This window comes from Chionomys nivalis, chromosome 11 (genome assembly GCF_950005125.1).
Source record: "Chionomys nivalis chromosome 11, mChiNiv1.1, whole genome shotgun sequence".
Lineage (NCBI taxonomy): Eukaryota > Metazoa > Chordata > Mammalia > Rodentia > Cricetidae > Chionomys > Chionomys nivalis.
The window spans coordinates 2,723,492-2,741,572 of NC_080096.1; the positions used below are offsets into that span (position 1 = coordinate 2,723,492).

General features: G+C 49.2%; 1 pseudogene; it reads left to right on the plus strand.

Moving 5' to 3' along the window:
* The window catches only part of LOC130883553 (arf-GAP with GTPase, ANK repeat and PH domain-containing protein 2-like), a 194,781-nt pseudogene extending 179,098 nt beyond the window's left edge, over nucleotides 1-15,683 (plus strand).
* Nucleotides 15,684-18,081: the final 2,398 nt, after the last annotated feature.

The following is an 18,081-nucleotide window of genomic DNA, read 5'->3' on the forward strand; positions in this document are numbered from 1 at the left end:
AGGGCAGCACCTCCTCTGTCAACCATCTCTGAGGAACACACCCTACAGGCTTGCCTATAGGCCAATCATATGGAGGCTTTCTCTCGATTGAGGTTCTCTCTTTCCAAAAGACTCTAGCTTGTGTCAAGTCGACATGAAACTAACCAGCACAGTGCCCTTTGCTCACTTTCTGCCATGTAGAGTGACCTAAAAGACGGTGGCAGCAAAGAGACAGGTGGTAGGAGAGTTGAAGGAGTTCCAGCCTTGAGTGGCAGCTTGATCCCATGGCCAAGCCATTACAGGTACTGGGAACGCTGCTCCAACTGCTGATCCCACAGTCACTATACAAAACGGATTATCCATGCCCCCCCACAACCTCTATGCATGGACTGACTCGGTACCACCCATCCAGTTCCCAGTTTCCGATCTTCAGAACCAGGCTACTGTCCTGAGCCTCTGGCCTCACTACCAGTACAAAGCACTGGCAACCGCCACGTGGATGTCTAAGAAATGCCAGGCAGAGATCTTGGCAAGATTGCTTGACAGTTGAAGAAGTAGATCCATGCTTTTGAACAGTAGGGCCATGAAGATCGGTCTGGAGTGACTGGCAAGGCACCATGGTGTGGCTAGCATGGCTGGCATGGCCTGACAAAGATCCAGAAGGCCATCTCATCCATCTGCCCAGTTCCTGCCCTTGCTGGTGGGAGAAGACACCAGAGTCTAAGTGGTCCTCCCCAGGTACATAGGTGCATAGTTCCTGAATAGCCTTCTTGGGATGAATAGCATCTTGGCACAGACTCCTCTTAGGGCCCCACAGGAAGGAAGGGATCAGGCATGGAAGATGTGGGCATGCACACACATCGACAGTGTCACACTATCGGGACGACTGTGCAGGAATGTGGGACCACCTGGCTGATGGATCTTCTGGAAGCTTCTCCCTCTTAGAGCTGCTGAGCAGACCACAGAAGGAAGTGTGAGCTCTGCCCTGGCTAGAACACGTGGCAGTCCCCACCCACAACTTTTCAGGATGTGACTATTTGTAAACAAATTCTTGTAGGTTGAACACTGAGCCCTGGAGTGCTTAGGGTGCCCACAATACAATAGGACTGAGTGAATTTGAACACAAATTCCGGACAAGACCTCTGCCCCCAAGCTTATACCCTGGCACCTGAATGCTTGCTCAACAGAGGTGGTGTCCTGAAATGACCTGGCTGCAGGCTTAGATGTGGTTGACTAGTTCAAGAGTGGGCAGGAAGAGGGAGGGAAGCAGGGAGACAGTGAAGTGACGAGAGATGGGGAGGGGTGGCCGCCAGAAGGCCGCCAGAAGTCGGAATGAGAACCTGCAGATGGTGGTCACTAGAATCTCTGAGAGCTGAGAAGCTTCAGGACCAAGGGGTTCAGACTCCAGGCCTGTATTGCTGGCAACTGCCAAGACCAATGGCCTCAATACCCAAAGCCTGCATGGAGCCCACTAGCTGGCGTCACTGAGTGCCTGTTGCTGCCATTTGCTGCTGTCTAAAACTGGGGGAGACAAAAGCTGACAGAGAACAGACTTTGAAGAGCTTGCTTATATGGCTTCTACCCAGGTAGCGCGAAAGAGCTCTGTCTCTAGCTGATTGAAGAGAATACAAGAGGATGGGCGTTGCTACATGCAAACAGCACCAGTGTGCCGGGGACTTGAACTTCTTCAGACTGAGTATCTGTAGGGTGATAGAGCTGGGAGGATACTAGGGAAAGATAGGGAAACTCTGGGATGCAGTGAAGATGTCTATTAAGTACAGAGATCAATTCTAGTCTTTTGCAGATAGGTGCCAAGGAGAGCCTAGAACCCTGTTGGGGACTGCGGACCACCAGACCCTGAATTTCCTGTAAAACAACTTGCTTTCCCCTGCTCTGAGCACGAGACCCTGATGGCAGGGGAGTGGGTTCTGATGGGTCTGCAGCTGAAAGATCCTGAGAGCTGGGGCGTGGCCAGAGCCCTATATAAGCTGCCCCTGAGCACAATAAAGTGGGAATTTTTGGCATTCTTGTATCAATGATGAATTGTGTCCCCACATCTCTATCTATCTGTATGCATGTGTTTTTAAGTCTCCAGCTTAGTTCCTGGCTTGCAAGCTGACCTGTAGTGGCATGGGAGCTACAGAACCCCTTCTAGAAGCTGAAGTGGCAAGAAGGATCTCAGAGGGCTCTTCCCAGAGCTTGCAACACCTTCATTTCAGGTGTCTCGGCTTCAGAGCCATGAGGGGGTACATTTATCTCCAGATCCCCTATTTTGACGAAACCCTGACTACTCTCTGATCATTGCCCTTTTCTTCCACAGGTGATACTTTCTGAAAAGCAGCGATCAGCTGACTTCTCTGTAGTGGGCAGTCATGTGTGTGTGTGTGTGTGTGTGTTCATCTTTGTGTGATTGGTGTGTGTGTGTGTATGTTCATCTTTATGTGATTGGTGTGTATGCATGTGTGTGTGTTTGGTGTGTGTGTATTCCTCTTTGTGTTTGTGATTGGTGTGTGTGTGTGTTCATCTTTGTGTGTGTGTGACTAGTGTGTGTGTGTTCATCTTTGTGTGTATAAGTGTTCATCTTTGTGTGTGTGTGTTTCTGAGATGTGTGGCTTGTCACACATCTGTCTGACTCTGATAGAGACAGCCAACTACAGGCTATATGCTTGCATGTGAACACCACTGCATTCCAAGGTCATGAGTCTGTGGATGTTAAAATATGATTCTCATATTTTATATCACTAAACACTGCTCCTCTTTGGATACCTCTTTTGGCCATTTGAAAATGTCAAAGCTGTCCCTGGCTGTCAGACTCTCCGGGGCACAATTGGTGACCTGCTCTTCGCTGCAGCTGTGGTTTGTGACCTCTGAGCAAGAAGCATCACCAGAGGAGAAGTGTGAAGGAGGCAGACAGCAGGGTCCCAGCACCTGCTCAACAAGGAGCCAGCTCTCAGCTCAGATGTCACCCAACCTCAACTGGGTGAGACCACACTCCCAGGGCTGAAGCCCAGTGCCCCTCCAGAAAGGGTCCCCGGCTGTTCCCACTGGATGAGCATCACCCAGCCCCTGCTCTGGGCCCCCACATACCTGGACTTTAATATGGAATTGTTTTTACCATTACAAGAAGCAGCTTGAGACAGAGCTGAAATAGCTCCTGGTGGGCAGATGTGGCGTGCTAATTGCTACCTCCTGGGATCCACCTCTTTCCTCTGTCCACGCAGTCAAGAACCTGGCTGCTTTGGAATGGGAAGCATTGTAGCTGTAGACTTAATGTCAAAATTAAAAATAAAATGCTGTCAAGAGGGGTTTAACAAATCATGCTCTCTGTATAAGACACACTACCATGCTGGGAAAGAGGGTGGGTACCGAGTCTACACTACCTAGAAAAGGGCTGGCAATTCGAATGCTGAAAAAAAAAATTAAAGATGGAATCTGGAACAGAAAAAAATTGCTCAAAAATTGGGAAACCTAAATAAAGCACATATTTAGCAGTGCGGGTTTGTTAGATGTTTTGTCAGCACTGAACGTGCATGGCTATGTGAGATATCAACCGAGGGAACCGTAACTGAAGGACAAACAGGAACTCTGTGTATCCTGAAATCCTTAATAGCTTGTTTTACATTAAAAATGTTTGTACAGAACCCAAGAAATGGATCAATGGTTCTGAGCACATACTGCTCTTGTAGAGGACCTGAGTTCAGGCCCTCAAGCACCCACATTGTGGTGCAAAAACATTTGTGAGTCCAGTTCTGGGGAATCGGATGGATGCCCTGTTATGGCTTCCATGGGCTCCTAAACACGCATAGTGCACATATATACATGTAGACACATACATAGACACACAAAATAAGATAAATAAATATTTAAAATGTCTGTACAAGGGGGAAACAATGTGAAATATTTCCATCTGGAGTGGAAGGTGCCTCTCAGCTCACTCCTGATTCTGGGACTTGGGTACAAACTTCCGCTCTATGGTGTCCTAAGGAATCATCTGCCAGGGCACCGGTTGGTCACAAGGACACACAGCTGAGGGGACAGCGAGGACAGGGGTTTATCAGGAGTGTGGGGGCACAGGATAGAAAGCCATGGTATGAATTGCTCATGGAGGCATGGGTGCTGGTGGAGTGTCAGGAGGAGCCCAGGGCTAGGACGGTTGTCGAGGGCAGATGAACAGGCTAGTCCTCAGCACATGGTGCTGCTTCTGCAGCAAGACCGGCCATTGCCACAGCTTCTCTGCAGAAAATTCCTTCCAGAAGTAAATTAGCTGCAATGTGCCGTGTGAGGCACCCAGGCTCTTTGCAGCCTGCAATCTTATCCTGGTTCCGGTCCTGGCCTAAGACTCTGGTCGAGTGGACGAGGAACTCAGTTCTATGCCAGTGTCCGCAGTGACCGTCTAAAAGTTGGGTGTGCCACAGCCATATCATAGCAAGCAGTCGGCACTTTTCAGCTCTTTTCCTGTCCGCTGGCTCTCACATTCTCTCCACCCCCTCTTCTGTGATCTCCTCTGAGCCTTGGATGACGGGAGGCTGATAGCTGACCCATCTCACTGTCATTTCTGCTCGGCACTTTGACCAGCTCCGCGTGAACCACAGCCCACTGCAAAGGGAGGCTTCTCAGACCAAGAGAGCAGTAGATCTGTGGGTATAAACGTATTTATATATATATAGTATATAGTAGTAGGGTATAAACGTATTTAGAAGGGAGTTTGACAGCACGGATATTTAACAAAACAACTGTTGGTTTGCCCCGAGGGCCCCTGATCGCCCAGTTAGTGTTCTGAACAGGCTCATAGCACGAGGCATAAAATCTAAAGATGTGTGTGTACCAGTGATAACCACACAACCATGGGCATGTAGGCAATCACATCGACTTCAAGAGGTTATAAATAACAACAACAAAAAGTAAAACTAAGAAGAGGACATGGATTGGGAGGGAGATGGGCTGGGTGAACTAGGGAGACCTGGATAGATATGATGAGGACAATACCCATTGGATAAAGCATAAAACTGTCAAGGAATGAATACTTTATTAAAAGATAGTCTAACTGGATAAACCGGATCTTAGAGGTGAGAAAGGCAGGGAGCATTCAAAACACTTGATCCCATGAAGCACCGCCTCTCATCCTGAGAGAAGCACACGTTTCAATCAATAGCCAGGGGTCTACATTGATGTGTTTGTGAATCAGAGTCCAGCCTCACCAAGGCCTCCCAGGCAGGGCAGCCCTGTTGTGGCCAGCTCTGTACATTTTCATCAATTCTTACACAGAAAAGAAAAGGTTTACGGATGCAGGGTGCAGTGTTCATGGTGGATGCATGCAGCTGCTCACTTGTGGTTCCTAGGGGTCACCGTCCAGTGTGTGGTACTTAACCCAACCTGACCCTGGCTGCACCCATTGCGGGGGCTCATGCTGGATGGCTAAGGCTCACAGCAGGAATGTCTTGCCAGAAGGATCTGACAACTAGGAGGAGCCAGGCTTACCATGACTCCCAGCAGGGTTTGCAAAGGCTTCTTGACACAGGGGACTTCTAGGATGTATCATCCTTCAGAGACCAGCTGGTAGCTCCCTCACCCCAGGTTGTTTTAACACAGTGGTCCTCAACCTTCCTAATGTTGTGACCCTTTAATACAGTTCCTCATATTGTGGAGACTTACAACCATAAGATTATTTTGTTTCTACCCCATAACTGTAATTTTGCTACTGTTCCAAATCGTAATGTAAGTATCTGACATGCAACCCCAGGGGTCGCGACCCACAGGTTGAGAACCACTGTCCCAATGGGTTACACTGGCTTCTGAAGCGGCCATCACTGAGAACTTTGGGCTGAAAGTTATGTACGTAGAGATTCCTTCTAGGAACAGTGGAGGCAAGGGAAGGAGAACTAGTCAAGGAAATTCCCCAAGAATCAGCGTCAGAGAGCCGCTGTAGCCTCCACAGCCCTGGACTGCCTCTGCCATACTGCTCCCTGCTCGGGCCAGAATCCTCTAGAAGGCTCCCAGGCTTGTCTTATGACTTCCGTCTCTTCCACTCTAGTTTTGGAGGACCCTACCGCACAAGCAACCTCCATCTACATGTCCCCTTGCTCAGTTCTGCCCAAGACTTTACTGTCCCTGGCAGGATGGTTGTCAATGAGCGATTCCTCTGGGATCCATGCCAGCCTTCCACAAGCGTCATGTGACCGGCATCTAATGCAGTCATTCCTAGAGTCTCAGAAGGCAGGAGCTTTTGACAGCCAGTCACATCCCATTCCGAGATCAGAGAGATGGGAGAGGGCCATGTTGCTTGCTTTCTTGTTTGTAGTTCAGATTTCTCCTCTCTCAGACAGTTCAAGATCCCCCTGCCTAGGGAACGGTGCTGCCCACAGTGGGCTGGGTCTTTTCATATGCTTTAATAATGAAGGCAGTACATCATGGACCAGTTCACAGGCCAACCCGATCTAGGTAATTTCTCATTAGGACTCTCTTCCCAAGCTGATTCTAGGTGGTGTCAAGTTGACAGTTAAAACCAGCCCGTACACTGGTGGGTTCTGCTGGCCCGGTTTTCTCATCCTCATCCTGTTTGCTCTGGCCAGTGACCCAGATGCCACACTCCTCTGCTTCAAGGCCCCACACTGAAGTCATTGTTTCAGGATTGAAGCTAGGTTGGGGGACAAGTATTTCCTAGGTAAACAGACAGAATTTGCAGCCAAGTTTTCCTAGGGAGGAAGCGGTCAGGCATGGGCCACATGGGCATATGCACAGACATTGACAGGGTCTCCACAATCTTGGGATGGTTCTGTGTGGGAAGGTGGATCCACCCAGCTGGTGGATCTTCTGGATGCTTCTTCCTACTAGAATGTTGCTGAGAAGACTACAGCATTGAGGGGAGAAGAAAGTATGAGTGGTGCAAGACCCCCAAATGTGTGGAAAACACTCCAATAGCAAATGCGCAAGACCCCCAAATGTGTGGAAGCTCCCACTCCAATAACAAATATGACTATTTGTAAACAAGGTCTTGAGGGGGTGAAAATTGAGCCATAGGGCCCCTAAGGTGGTGCTAATCTAATAAACTGGAGAATTTGGACACAGTCAGATGCCAGATAACATGGAGACGGGACTCAGGAAAATGTGACCCTTCAGCTGTGGTAACTGGTCTCAACCACTAGCCAAAGATTCCAAAGGTGACAAGTGTGGATACTCCCAGGAGTGCAAAGCAGAGGTCCCCTGTGAACACTGTGTCCCCAAGCATTGGGAATAGCTCATTTTTTTGCTGCCCAGGTGCTGGGGTCCTGTCACAACATCCAGGGTCCTTCTACTGACCCGGCTGGTGGGCTGGTCAGTCTCTCCCCAGATAGATGTGTCTTGGAACATGGTAAAACCAGGGAAAAGATGCAGGCAACTCCAAAGAGGGCAGTGCCATAGTGAAACACCATCTCTAAGGACAACCAGAAGAAAAGGGCTCTTGGGAGATCAAGACTAAAATGAAGCCGTAGGGCAGGGTCCCTGCCCAGCTGGCCCAGGCTGGTCTCTGCTGCTCTCAGGGAGCTGGTGAGAGTAACATGAATGCTGAGGGCTTTCTGGGCACCAGGGGTATGTGTGAGTCTGCACAGGAGAGACAAGGAAATCTGGGAAGCCACACATTCTGAGCCCTGACTTTCTGTCTGCCTTGAGCCTTGAACACGACCGAGTCGTCAACCTTAGAAGGAATTGGAACAACCCCTCCCGGAGGGTGTGAGCAGCCCCCAGTCAGGTTTGTCAATGAGTCATGTTAAAAAGTGAAATCATTGACAAGTCTTAAATTTAAATCAGGCATATCAGCTCCACCCTGCCCCCGACTCCGTTCCTTGTGAACTTGTGAGGTGACCTGAGTCAGATGATCATGGCAAGCCATCTTTAGAAAGGTGTCCATCCCTATGAATACATTTTTCCTCAGCTGATCTGAACAAGGACATCCTGGTGCTCCACTCCGGAAACCATGGGGAGCAATGACCTGGCAGATGGAGGAGGTGTGAGCTCCCCTTGGCTAAGCACCTAGGCTAGCCTAGAGCTGTCTCATACTCAGTCCTGAGACCTCAGGCCTGACCACAGGAGGGTCCCTCTAACTCTCCATGCACAACTGCATCTCCACAATGGCCCCCATCTACACTGCATGTCTTCTCCACCAATCGCCCTCTTTGCCATGCATGCCCCATCTCCTCTGCATACCCACATCTTTATCAAACATGATCCCAACTTCACCACACAGACCCTATTCCTGCCACACAGATCCCATCTCTGTCACGGTCCCCATTTCTCTAGCTCACAGCCCCTAGCTCTACTACACAGTCCCAACTCCCACTAAAGATACCTCACCTTTATTCTTTTTGTTGTTGTTGTTGTTCCTCTATTCTTATTGCTCCTGATCTCCGTCATGCATGGCACCTCATCTCTATCACACACAGACCTCACCTCTACCAGTCATGCCCCCATCTCCACCACATACACCCAATCTCTGCCATGTAGGCCCCATTTCCACCACACAGCCCTGCCCCTGCCCCACACAGCCCTGCCCCTGCCCCACACAGCCCCGCCCCCGCCCCACACAGCCCTGCCCCTGCCCCACACAGCCCTGCCCCCGCCCCACACAGCCCTGCCCCCGCCCCACACAGCCCTGCCCCACACAGCCCTGCCCCCGCCCCACACAGCCCTGCACCTGCCCCACACAGCCCTGTACCTGCCCACATAGCCCTGCACCTGCCCCACACAGCCCTGCCCCATCCCACACAGCCCTGCCCCTGCCTGCATGGCCCTCGTTCCTTCCTCCTTCAGATTTGGTGAGTCAACTCTGCAGCTTCTCCTGCCAGTTTCGGCTGATGATTTCCATGTTTCCTCTGAAAGGAGAGAACTAACTCTTTGTGCAAATGCTACGCAAAAGAATCCCGAAACCTGTTTGTAACAAGAACTTTAAACTCATTTGTGAATCTTTTCATGAAATGCAAACATCAGTGGCTCTGAATCGATGAAAATCCCACAAAGAGTGGGAGTTTAGGTGCCCACGAAGCTAGCAACCGATGTGTGTGAGGACAGGCAGGGATTTAGAAGGACGAGCTCCAAGGGTGTGTGTGTGTGTGTGTGTGTGTGTGTGTGTGTGTGGTATGGTGTATATTAGAGGGAATGTGTGTGTGTAAGTATGAGTGCACCTGTATGTAGAGGTCAGAGGCCAATGTCAGGTATCTTTTGGTCATTCTCCATCTTTTCTTTTGAGGCAGAATCTCACCCTGAACTTGGAGCTCATTACATATTACAGGCCAAGGCATGACTGCCTTGTATACAGACTCTTTGTCAGGGACAGCAAGGCCCCTGATCCAAGGTGCTTGGGACATGCAGTCTTGGTCTTGTCTGCAGTGATGGTCATCCAACTGGCTAACCCCAGAAAGGAGTGCCCTGGGCTGTGAGCCCATCTTTCCAGCATTAATCCTCAGTCTCCTGCAGGCATGGCCCTGTGAACCAAATTCCATCCTCCTAGAACTCATAGTACAAGAATGCAGACCCATAGACCAGAGCTCTGGTGCTGCTGACACCCAGATCAATGGGCCAGGGCTCAAGTGGACCAGAAGGATGCTGAAATTAGCTTCTTCCTACACCTGCTTCAAAAGTGTACCCCATCCAGTGTCTCTCAGAAGCATTCCAGGAGCAACCCTAAGGAAGGCAACCTCAGGTCCACCATAGTGGCCAAGAGTGACCGACAATAAAGTCAAAACACTAGTTGGGCACCTGGAAACCTATCTCTATGGCTTGTTGGAGTGAGTGAGGTTGGAGTATAAAGGGAACAGTCTGGCTGACTAGTCAGATCCACATTAGGTGGTTGTTTCTGCAACCCAGGCTTTTCTGTAGCCCTAAGTACATAGCTCCAAGGATGGAGTCTGGGAGGCAGGGATGAGTGCTAGTAGACAAAGCCAGCGGGCTTGCCCTTGCCATAGCACTCTCAATGTTAAATCTCTTCGAATCCTGTTCAAGTTGGCCAAGCTCTTGCTCGACTATCTGACAACAGACAGGAGGTCACACTCAGGGTGATACTGAGATTAATATCGAAGTCAGGTCATTGGAATACTACAGATAACCTTTTATCACGTGCCTGGGCCTCATCCACTTAGAGGTTGTAAGAGAAGCCTAGGTAGGGCTCCCTCAAAGGTCCTTCTCCCAGCATCCAGCAAGCGTGAGCTGGTGAACTGTCATCAGTGCCTTCCTGCTAGGTGGCCAGCTCAAACCCCAGCATTTTCTTAGTCTCTCTCTCTCTCTCTCTCTCTCTCTCTCTCTCTCTCTCTCTCTCTCTCTCTCTCTCTCTCTCTCTGCCATATATGCTTCTACAAGGGACACAGATTAAGAAGAATAAGAAGAATTCCACCTTCTCGCTAATTCTGCCTTTAACTGGACAGGTCATTCCCAGACCTAAATACTTGGTTTCAGGTTCCAAATAAGATCATACAGAGTGTAGATGGTCCAACTGCCCTTATGCTCAGCCAGGAACGGTGTCCTTGTCCCTGTCTCTGGATCTGTGACTTGGGGATACCCTATCCACTTCTCAGCTCAATGCTGCAGGTTCCTTGGAGTCTCATTTTTGCTCTAGAGGGTGACCTTGTTCCAAGTCTTTAGGCTGCGCTCAGTCCTATTAAATCTTCTACTGTTACTTAGAAGGGAAACAACTTAAGACTTAAATAATTTATCTGGCTTCCACACAGCTGGCCTTTTGTGGAGATTCATTTTCTAATAAGGACAATGGACTTAAGAAGCCTGTGTTGGTTTGGGGCAGGGAAACATCTCCTCGCGCGTGTGTCTCCTCTTTTCAGAGACTCTGCCGCTGTGTTGGGAAAAGCAGCCGTGAGCTACTTTATTTCAAGCTCTTCTCACGAGTTAGTTTTCAAATGCCTGGGTGGAGGGTGTGGGGACCTCACAGCTGTCTGTCTATAAAATGGGGAGTTCTTTCCCCGGGTGCCAGCTTTCTGTGAAGTTCTGCGAGGTCCAGACCAGAGAGCGCTCTTCTTAGATCCCATTCAAGTGGAGCAAGGAGAGGCTGCTCACTGTTGCCTCCACGTCTCTAACAGCACACTTGTTTATAATTAGAGGAAATAATCTGCATAGAGACAATATAATACGGTACCAAAAAATCAAATTTCCCCTTTGAATAGCTTCCTCAATTTTGTTCACAGAAGTCATTTCCCTTCCAAGCTCTTTGTTCCTTGAAGAGAGATTCAGGTGAGCCAGCATTTACTGCATGTGATGACCAGGGCATCCCACTGTGGGCTGCTCAACTGGGTGAAGGCATGGCACAGAACGGGAGGATTTCTCCCTTGGCCTCCCTTGAAAGCTTGTGTGGGAGCAGAGTCTCCCTGGCAGTAGTGCCCCTGTCTCCCCCGGTGCATGTCGCGTCCATGTCGCATACAGACTAGGAGGCATTGGAGGCCTGATGGAGAACGTAGTTATTAAGGTCGCAGTCTGGATAACTCTTCAGCCTGGGGCAAAATGGAGGACTCCCTTTCTCAGTCTGGTCACCTCTTCTCTGTCTAACCTTATTTGGGGAGTGTCTCTAAGCTCAGAAGCCTGGCCTCACTTGGAGGACATCCCTGCACAGCGCTCCCTGCAAATGCTGTGTGACTCAGCACTTAAGTCTCGCTCTTTCCTTCATCCCATATGATAATTAGGTGCCGTGCGATGGCCAATCAGCCCTTCCCACTCATAACCCCAAGAACCCTCATGTACCGTACCCCTGGAACACTAAAATGAGCTGTGTCTCTCTAAAGCAGACTCCCGGAAGTTCTTTCTGTCACACTCATGGCCATGCTAGCTTTTCCGCTCTGTTTGCCCTTGCGGGCCAGTGGCCAACAACCCTAGGGGAGAAGGAGACCCACAGAAACCCACACTTCACACAAACTGCTGGCCTGAGACTCCATCCTGAAGACCCCTGTTGTTCAAATTCAGTGCCTGGAGAGCTGTAATTAGTGCAGGTGGTCAGCTTGTCTGACACTTCCCGTGTCAGCTCTTCTGTATATGTCCCCATCTCAGGTGACAGTCATGGCAGAGCTCCTCCATGGGCTGGTGTGCTTTCTGAAACTGACCAGTGAGTCCTTCTGCCCTGGACAGAAGGTAGAGATGGAGATGAAGGGCACAGAAATTGATAGGTATTTATTCTTCCGCACCAGTCTGTTCTCTGCCATTCTCCCAAGGCCACCTTTCTAGAAAGCTCTCATCCCTCAAACAAAGGGAACAGGGTTCCTGGTGAGTCTTGGGACTCCAAAAGGGGGGCAGAGACTCTTTACAGTGCATGGGAATGCAGGGTGCCAAAGCCACCCACTGTCAATCACAATTCAGGACAACGTGAGTGGAGGGTGTGATAAGGACAGTCACATGAATCACAGCAGAAAGACAGACGCGGCACCATCTCTGGTAGACACGAAGTCTACATCTGCCAGGTATAGAGGCAGAGAGGAGAGAATGGTTTACAGAGGTTGGCAGAGTAGGGGAGGTATCTTGTAGAGAGGGATTCGTTAGTGGGTCCTAAGACCCAGCTGTCTCGGAGAGTAAGTCCTGGTGTTCTGTGACACAGAAGGGTTAAGATGTCATATGGCATACATCAAAACAACAGGGCATTCAAACATTCTCAGGCCGAATCAACAGCCTGTAGTTATATTTCATTTGTATTTTAGTAAATAAATAAAGCTTGCCTAAAGATCAGAGAGTAAAAGAGCAATACTGGTCAGTCTTGCAGACCAGGCAGTGGTGACACACACCTTTAATCCCAGTAGCCACACTAGTTTGCCATAGAAACCAGGCAGTAGTGGCGCATGCCTTTAATCCCAGTCCTAGAGAGGAATGTAAGACATGAAGAGACAGCTCTCAGACACAGTCTCATTCTGAGATTCCTGGAGGCAGGATCGCCATTTCAGACTGAGGTGGAGGTACGAGCCAGTGGCTGATGTTTTGCTTTTCTGACCTCCAGGTTGAACCCCAATATCTGTCTCTGGGTTTTTATTAAACTGCTTCAACAAATATGTGCAATGATTATCATCAACAAAAGGCAACTGGATCAGAGGGGCTGGAGTGGGGTTCAGTAACTGAGATGCTTGCTGCTTATACGTTAGAATTTACTTTCAATTTGGCAGAATCCAGAGTGGCCTGGAAAGAGGGAACCTCAAAAGAAGACTTGCCTAGATCAGATTATCCTCCGGACATGTCTGTCGGAGATTATTTTGATTGATGACTGATGTGGTAGAGTCAAGCCCACTGTGGGTGGCACCTTTCCTACACAGACCCTGGTCTGTATAAGAAAGATAGCTGAACCTGAGCTGGGGAGAAAGCCCGTAAGCTGTGTTTGGCCCCGGTTCCTGCCCTGACTTCTTTCAATGATAGCCTGCCACCTGGTAGCGTAAGTCAAACCTTTTCTTGCCCAGGTTGTTTTTGGCTAGTATTCTATCGCAGCAACAGAAAGGAAATCCCAAACACTGCTTTCAGAGACTTGAGGTCAGTTCCCAGCACCCACGTCAGGAGGCTCACAACCACCTGTAACTACAGCTCCAGGGGATCTAACGCCCTCTTTTGGCTTCTACAGGTACCCCCCCCCCCCGACATGCTCCACCCTCAAAATAGAAATCTAAGGAAAGAAAGAAACCAAAAAGTAAGCCGGTGTTGAGGTTTCCTAAGTCTGCCCTGAGACTTCAGAGGCAGCATAGAGGTTTCAACCATAAGCCTGTCTCATGCTATAATTGGGCAGACACAGCACCGCTGATCTCTCTGACTTACCTACCACTGGCAGAATCATTAGGAACAATGAGAAGGTGAACAGCCACTGCGAGGTCTAGGCTGCTGTCCCTCGGAGAGCCTGGAAGCCCGCCAGAGCCCTGCGCTCCGAGATGTGGGGTGCTGGCTCCTACTCCGACTGTCATGTAACTCAGCCGTTATGTTCTGCACAGATCCATGCCCCACGCCTTCCCCTGGAGCCAGCTAACACGAAGTGGTTCCTGAGCGCTAGTCTTCCGTGTGGGGATTCGGTGATTCATGACAAGGTAACAGCCAGGTGCCTGAGAGCCAGAACCCCCTTCAGAAATTCTTCCTGAAGATGTCTTAGAAATAAATACACATGGGCACTTCTTACAGGGCTGTTTGCAATTAGAAATATCAGATATACTTGTTGTGTGATGCTTTATTTTTTGGATTTTTGGGGGACCCATCGCCCAACCTCCAAATAAATCACACATGGAGGCTTATTCTTAGTTATGAATGCCTGGCCTGGCCTTAGGTTTTTTTTTTTGTTTGTTTTGTTTTGCTTTTTTGCCAGTTTTTCTTAAATTTAATTATCCCAACTATCTTTTGTCTCTAGGCTTTTATCTATTTCTAATTTTGTATGCTTTATTTTTACTTTTCTTCTTAAGTCTGTGGCTGGCTGGGTGACTAGCCCCTTCTACCAGGGTCAAGGGATCAAAGAGCAGCTCTGGAACTGGGGTCAAGGCTGGAGCGAGTGGGAAACTATCCCCCTCAGAAAGGCAAGACCTTGGACAATAGTTACTTGCACCCAGGACCCACTGCCGGTTCTCCTCTGTTCACCATGCCAGCAACACCAGTTCCAGACACTGCCACCGCCTCCACACAATCCCTGGGGCCTGCACCCCTAGGGCGGTCCTCAGCTGAGCATCACACATGACCACACAAGATACTCAAGTTTATCGGCAGTATCTTCATAAGGAGCACAGGGGAGCCTCCTGGTCCCGGTCTCCTTCCTGGATCCCCAGGCTTGTCTTCCAGCGGGTCCAGAGAGATGTTGGGTTCAGAGCTACGCGCCTTCCCTAGGCCTGTGGTCAATGGCCAGGAATGGACTTTGAGCCTCTCATTTCCCAAATTGCGCTTGAGTGTGCTGGATGATGTCAGAGGTGAGAGGCCATCCCTCATCCGCGGATTCCTCGTGGGTTTGTACCAGGTGCTGGAGAGGACTGAGGGTGAGCAGTGCGAGAGGAGGATGCTGGAGATCGGACAAACTCACCTGGTGCTCATCCGAGAGGAAGCGGGAACGCCTGACACCAAGCTCTCGGACTGGGCGGATGCTATGATCTTCGTCTTCAGCTTGGAGGATGAGAGCAGCTTCCAGGCTGTGAGTCATCTCCATGTGTAGCTGAGCTCCCCTCATGGGGAAGGATGAGGAGGTCTAGTCCTGACTCTGGTTGGGACCCAGGACAGGATCAGTGTCTCCTCTCTTCCAATGGTGGGTGATGCTTGAGCTTGGGCTCTCTGCACAGACATGGGAGGCTGCAGCTACTGGGAGACCTATGCTGCCTGTGGGCTTGATGTGGGCTGGTCTTCTGGGAGGTGGTCCAGAGAGTGGTAACTTTGCTCAGGTGGCAGCAACTCCTGGCTGCCAGCAGGTCTCTGCCAAGCTCACCTAGCCATTCAGTCCCTTCTACTCCTGTAGCCGGGCAGGCTAGTAACGGGGGCCACACTAGCGACTACTCCTCTTCACTTCCATCCTCACCCAATGTTGGACACCGGGAGCTCCAAGCTGAGGCGGCCACTGTGGCTGGGTTAAGCACCCCAGGATCCCTACTCCGAGCAGCCTAGCGAAGGACCAGCCTTTTTGAAAACCATGGGGCCATGACTCCGAAAAACGGAGCTTCGACGGTCGGGAAGAGACAACGGGGAGTGGGCGAGCCATCCCCATTACTCTTTCTAGTCATGACTTCTACTCTACCCTCCTGATTTTGCATTAGGAAGAGCATCTGGCCCAGGGACCATCCTGATTGCCTTGTGGCTTGACTCCTTCTCAGGCTACTTCTGAGAGCCCAAAAGCCTAAACCCTCCTTGCCTGTTGGTAGGTGCTAACCAGCACCGTTTACAGGTACTGCTACTGGTCCATGTCAGATGCTCACAGATGAGGGCATTTCAGCCTCCTTAGGCAGGAGTTAACGGCTCTAAAACATTCCTAACGCCTCCTCTATCTTGCTTTTGTCTTCCATGCTGGGTTCTTCTCTCCTTACAGTAGGTATAAATTCAAGCAGAAACACACATGACAAGTGTCCTTGGGGGCCTGTATTCCAACTCCTTTATGACATTGGAGATAAACTCAATCTTATGGCTTTGGTCAAGCGATCAAACAATCTTTAAAGAAATGTATTGTCAGTTTCTCTCCTGATCATTTTTTGCACTCTTCTCTCATTTTGCAGTTATTTGGGTTTGGAGACTTCTTTAAGAAACATGTCTAAGTTAGTTTTGGAAGCTGTCAGTCTTGTATTTCTTTTGGGTGATCAGGGCTGAGGTAAGAAGAAATCAGGATCATCCTTCTTCCACGGCTTCTGGAACTTCGGCAATGTTCTCAATATCATGATCTTCCCATTTGTAGCTTACAGCAGTGAGGTTCTCACAGGTCTCTGTAGAGATTCTGTTGGGAAGAATGCAGCAAAGCCCACTGTTCCCGAGTGAAGTTGACATGCACATCGTCATGGGCCGCTGCATCCTTGTCAGGACCGGCCCCCGTGTTTTGGCAGATCTTCTCTACTTGGCACCACTCTTTTGGATCCGCTCTCATCAGCAGCTCTTGGGAATGGCTCTCTCGGTGCAGCTCTTGGGAATGGCTCTCTCGGTGCAGCTCTTGGGAATGGCTCTCTCGGTGCAGGGGAGACTGTTTGGGCATCTGCTCCGTCCTGTGAGTAGCTGCGCAGATTTTTTTTTCTCTTTGTCCAATATTTTTTTTTAGAAGTTAGTTTTGGAGCTGATTGTGTTGCCTGAAGAACGTTCCTGTTATCAATCTTTTCAGTCTCATGTTTTACAGTGCTCAGTTCTGAGAAGAGAAAGACAGGTGGAACAGCTCTGTAGAGCCCACCTTAAACACGCCTTGCTTTGGTTTCTCTCTTCATTCTTTCAGTTCTTGAAGCAGCTTTTGTCTTCCTTGTATTTCTGGAGGAGGGCTTTCTGTTTGTCACTCATAACCATTTTCTCTGACTTCGTTTGCTTCTGGTCTTTTCTGGAGCTAGTCTGGAGACAGCTCAGGCATTTTATCAAGACCTGCATCTTTCAGTGGGTGGTTGAGACCTTTCCGGTTGGAGTGCCTCTTCATTCATATCCCTTGTCTCTGTTTTCCTTATGAGACAATAACTTCCTTTGAGAAATGTTAGCTCTAATCATTTCGTGCTTAAATCTTTCCTAAGCCAACTGGCAAATCATGACAAAGGCATCACTACCAGACTGTAGACCAGATGGACACTCAGGCAGGGCTGGACCTGGAGTCGGGAGCTGGTGCAAAGGCTATGGAAGGCTTCTGCTTACCGCTCACATACATACTCTGTATTTTCTTTACTTAGATCCCTTATTGTTATTCCTACATATGTATTTATAGTCATGGATATTTCTTGCATACAAGTGTTCAATATACACAGACATGCATATATAACTCCTATGTCTTATTGGTGACTGGCTAGGCTTTGCTTTCTTGCTGTTTTATGATGTTAGCATATAGAACATATATTACCCCTCATATGTAAAATGGTGACATCTTCTTTTTTGTATAGCATCTCACACAATTTACCTGCTAATAGGAGAATAGTACTTATATTGAAATATAATTTTAAGTATTAGTCACTTTGCTATGTATATAAAATATATATTATGTAGGATATTTTTCCTATTCAGAGGTTTATACTTTATAGTTCATATAATTAAAGATATAACAGCTTAAAAATGGATACAGCATTTGTTAAATTCCAGGCTTCAGGCTGTGGCTCCCAGTCAGCCATGGGCTCACGGGGAATTCACGATTCTGCTGTGTACCGAATGGCCGAACATGGATGACAGTTAGGTTAAGGGTGCTGAACTGACTTCTACCTAGGGACAGATTTGTGGAGATGTCCAAGGTCGAGGACGTCTGGATCTTGCTGATGGCAAAGACTGAGTATCTCCAAAGGGAGAGAAGACCTTGGCATCCCCAGCCTGTGGTCTCTGAGAGAGGAAGTGCTCACCCTGCTCGGCTGCAAGTGGACTGTTCGCTGCTGCTCCAAAGCAGTGCTGGCACCTCCCTCCCCACATGTCAGCACGGCAATTGCAGTCAGAGGCTCCGACCGTGAGTAACACACTCAGGCTCCAAGGCTCGGGCTGTGTACACCATGAGCATGAACA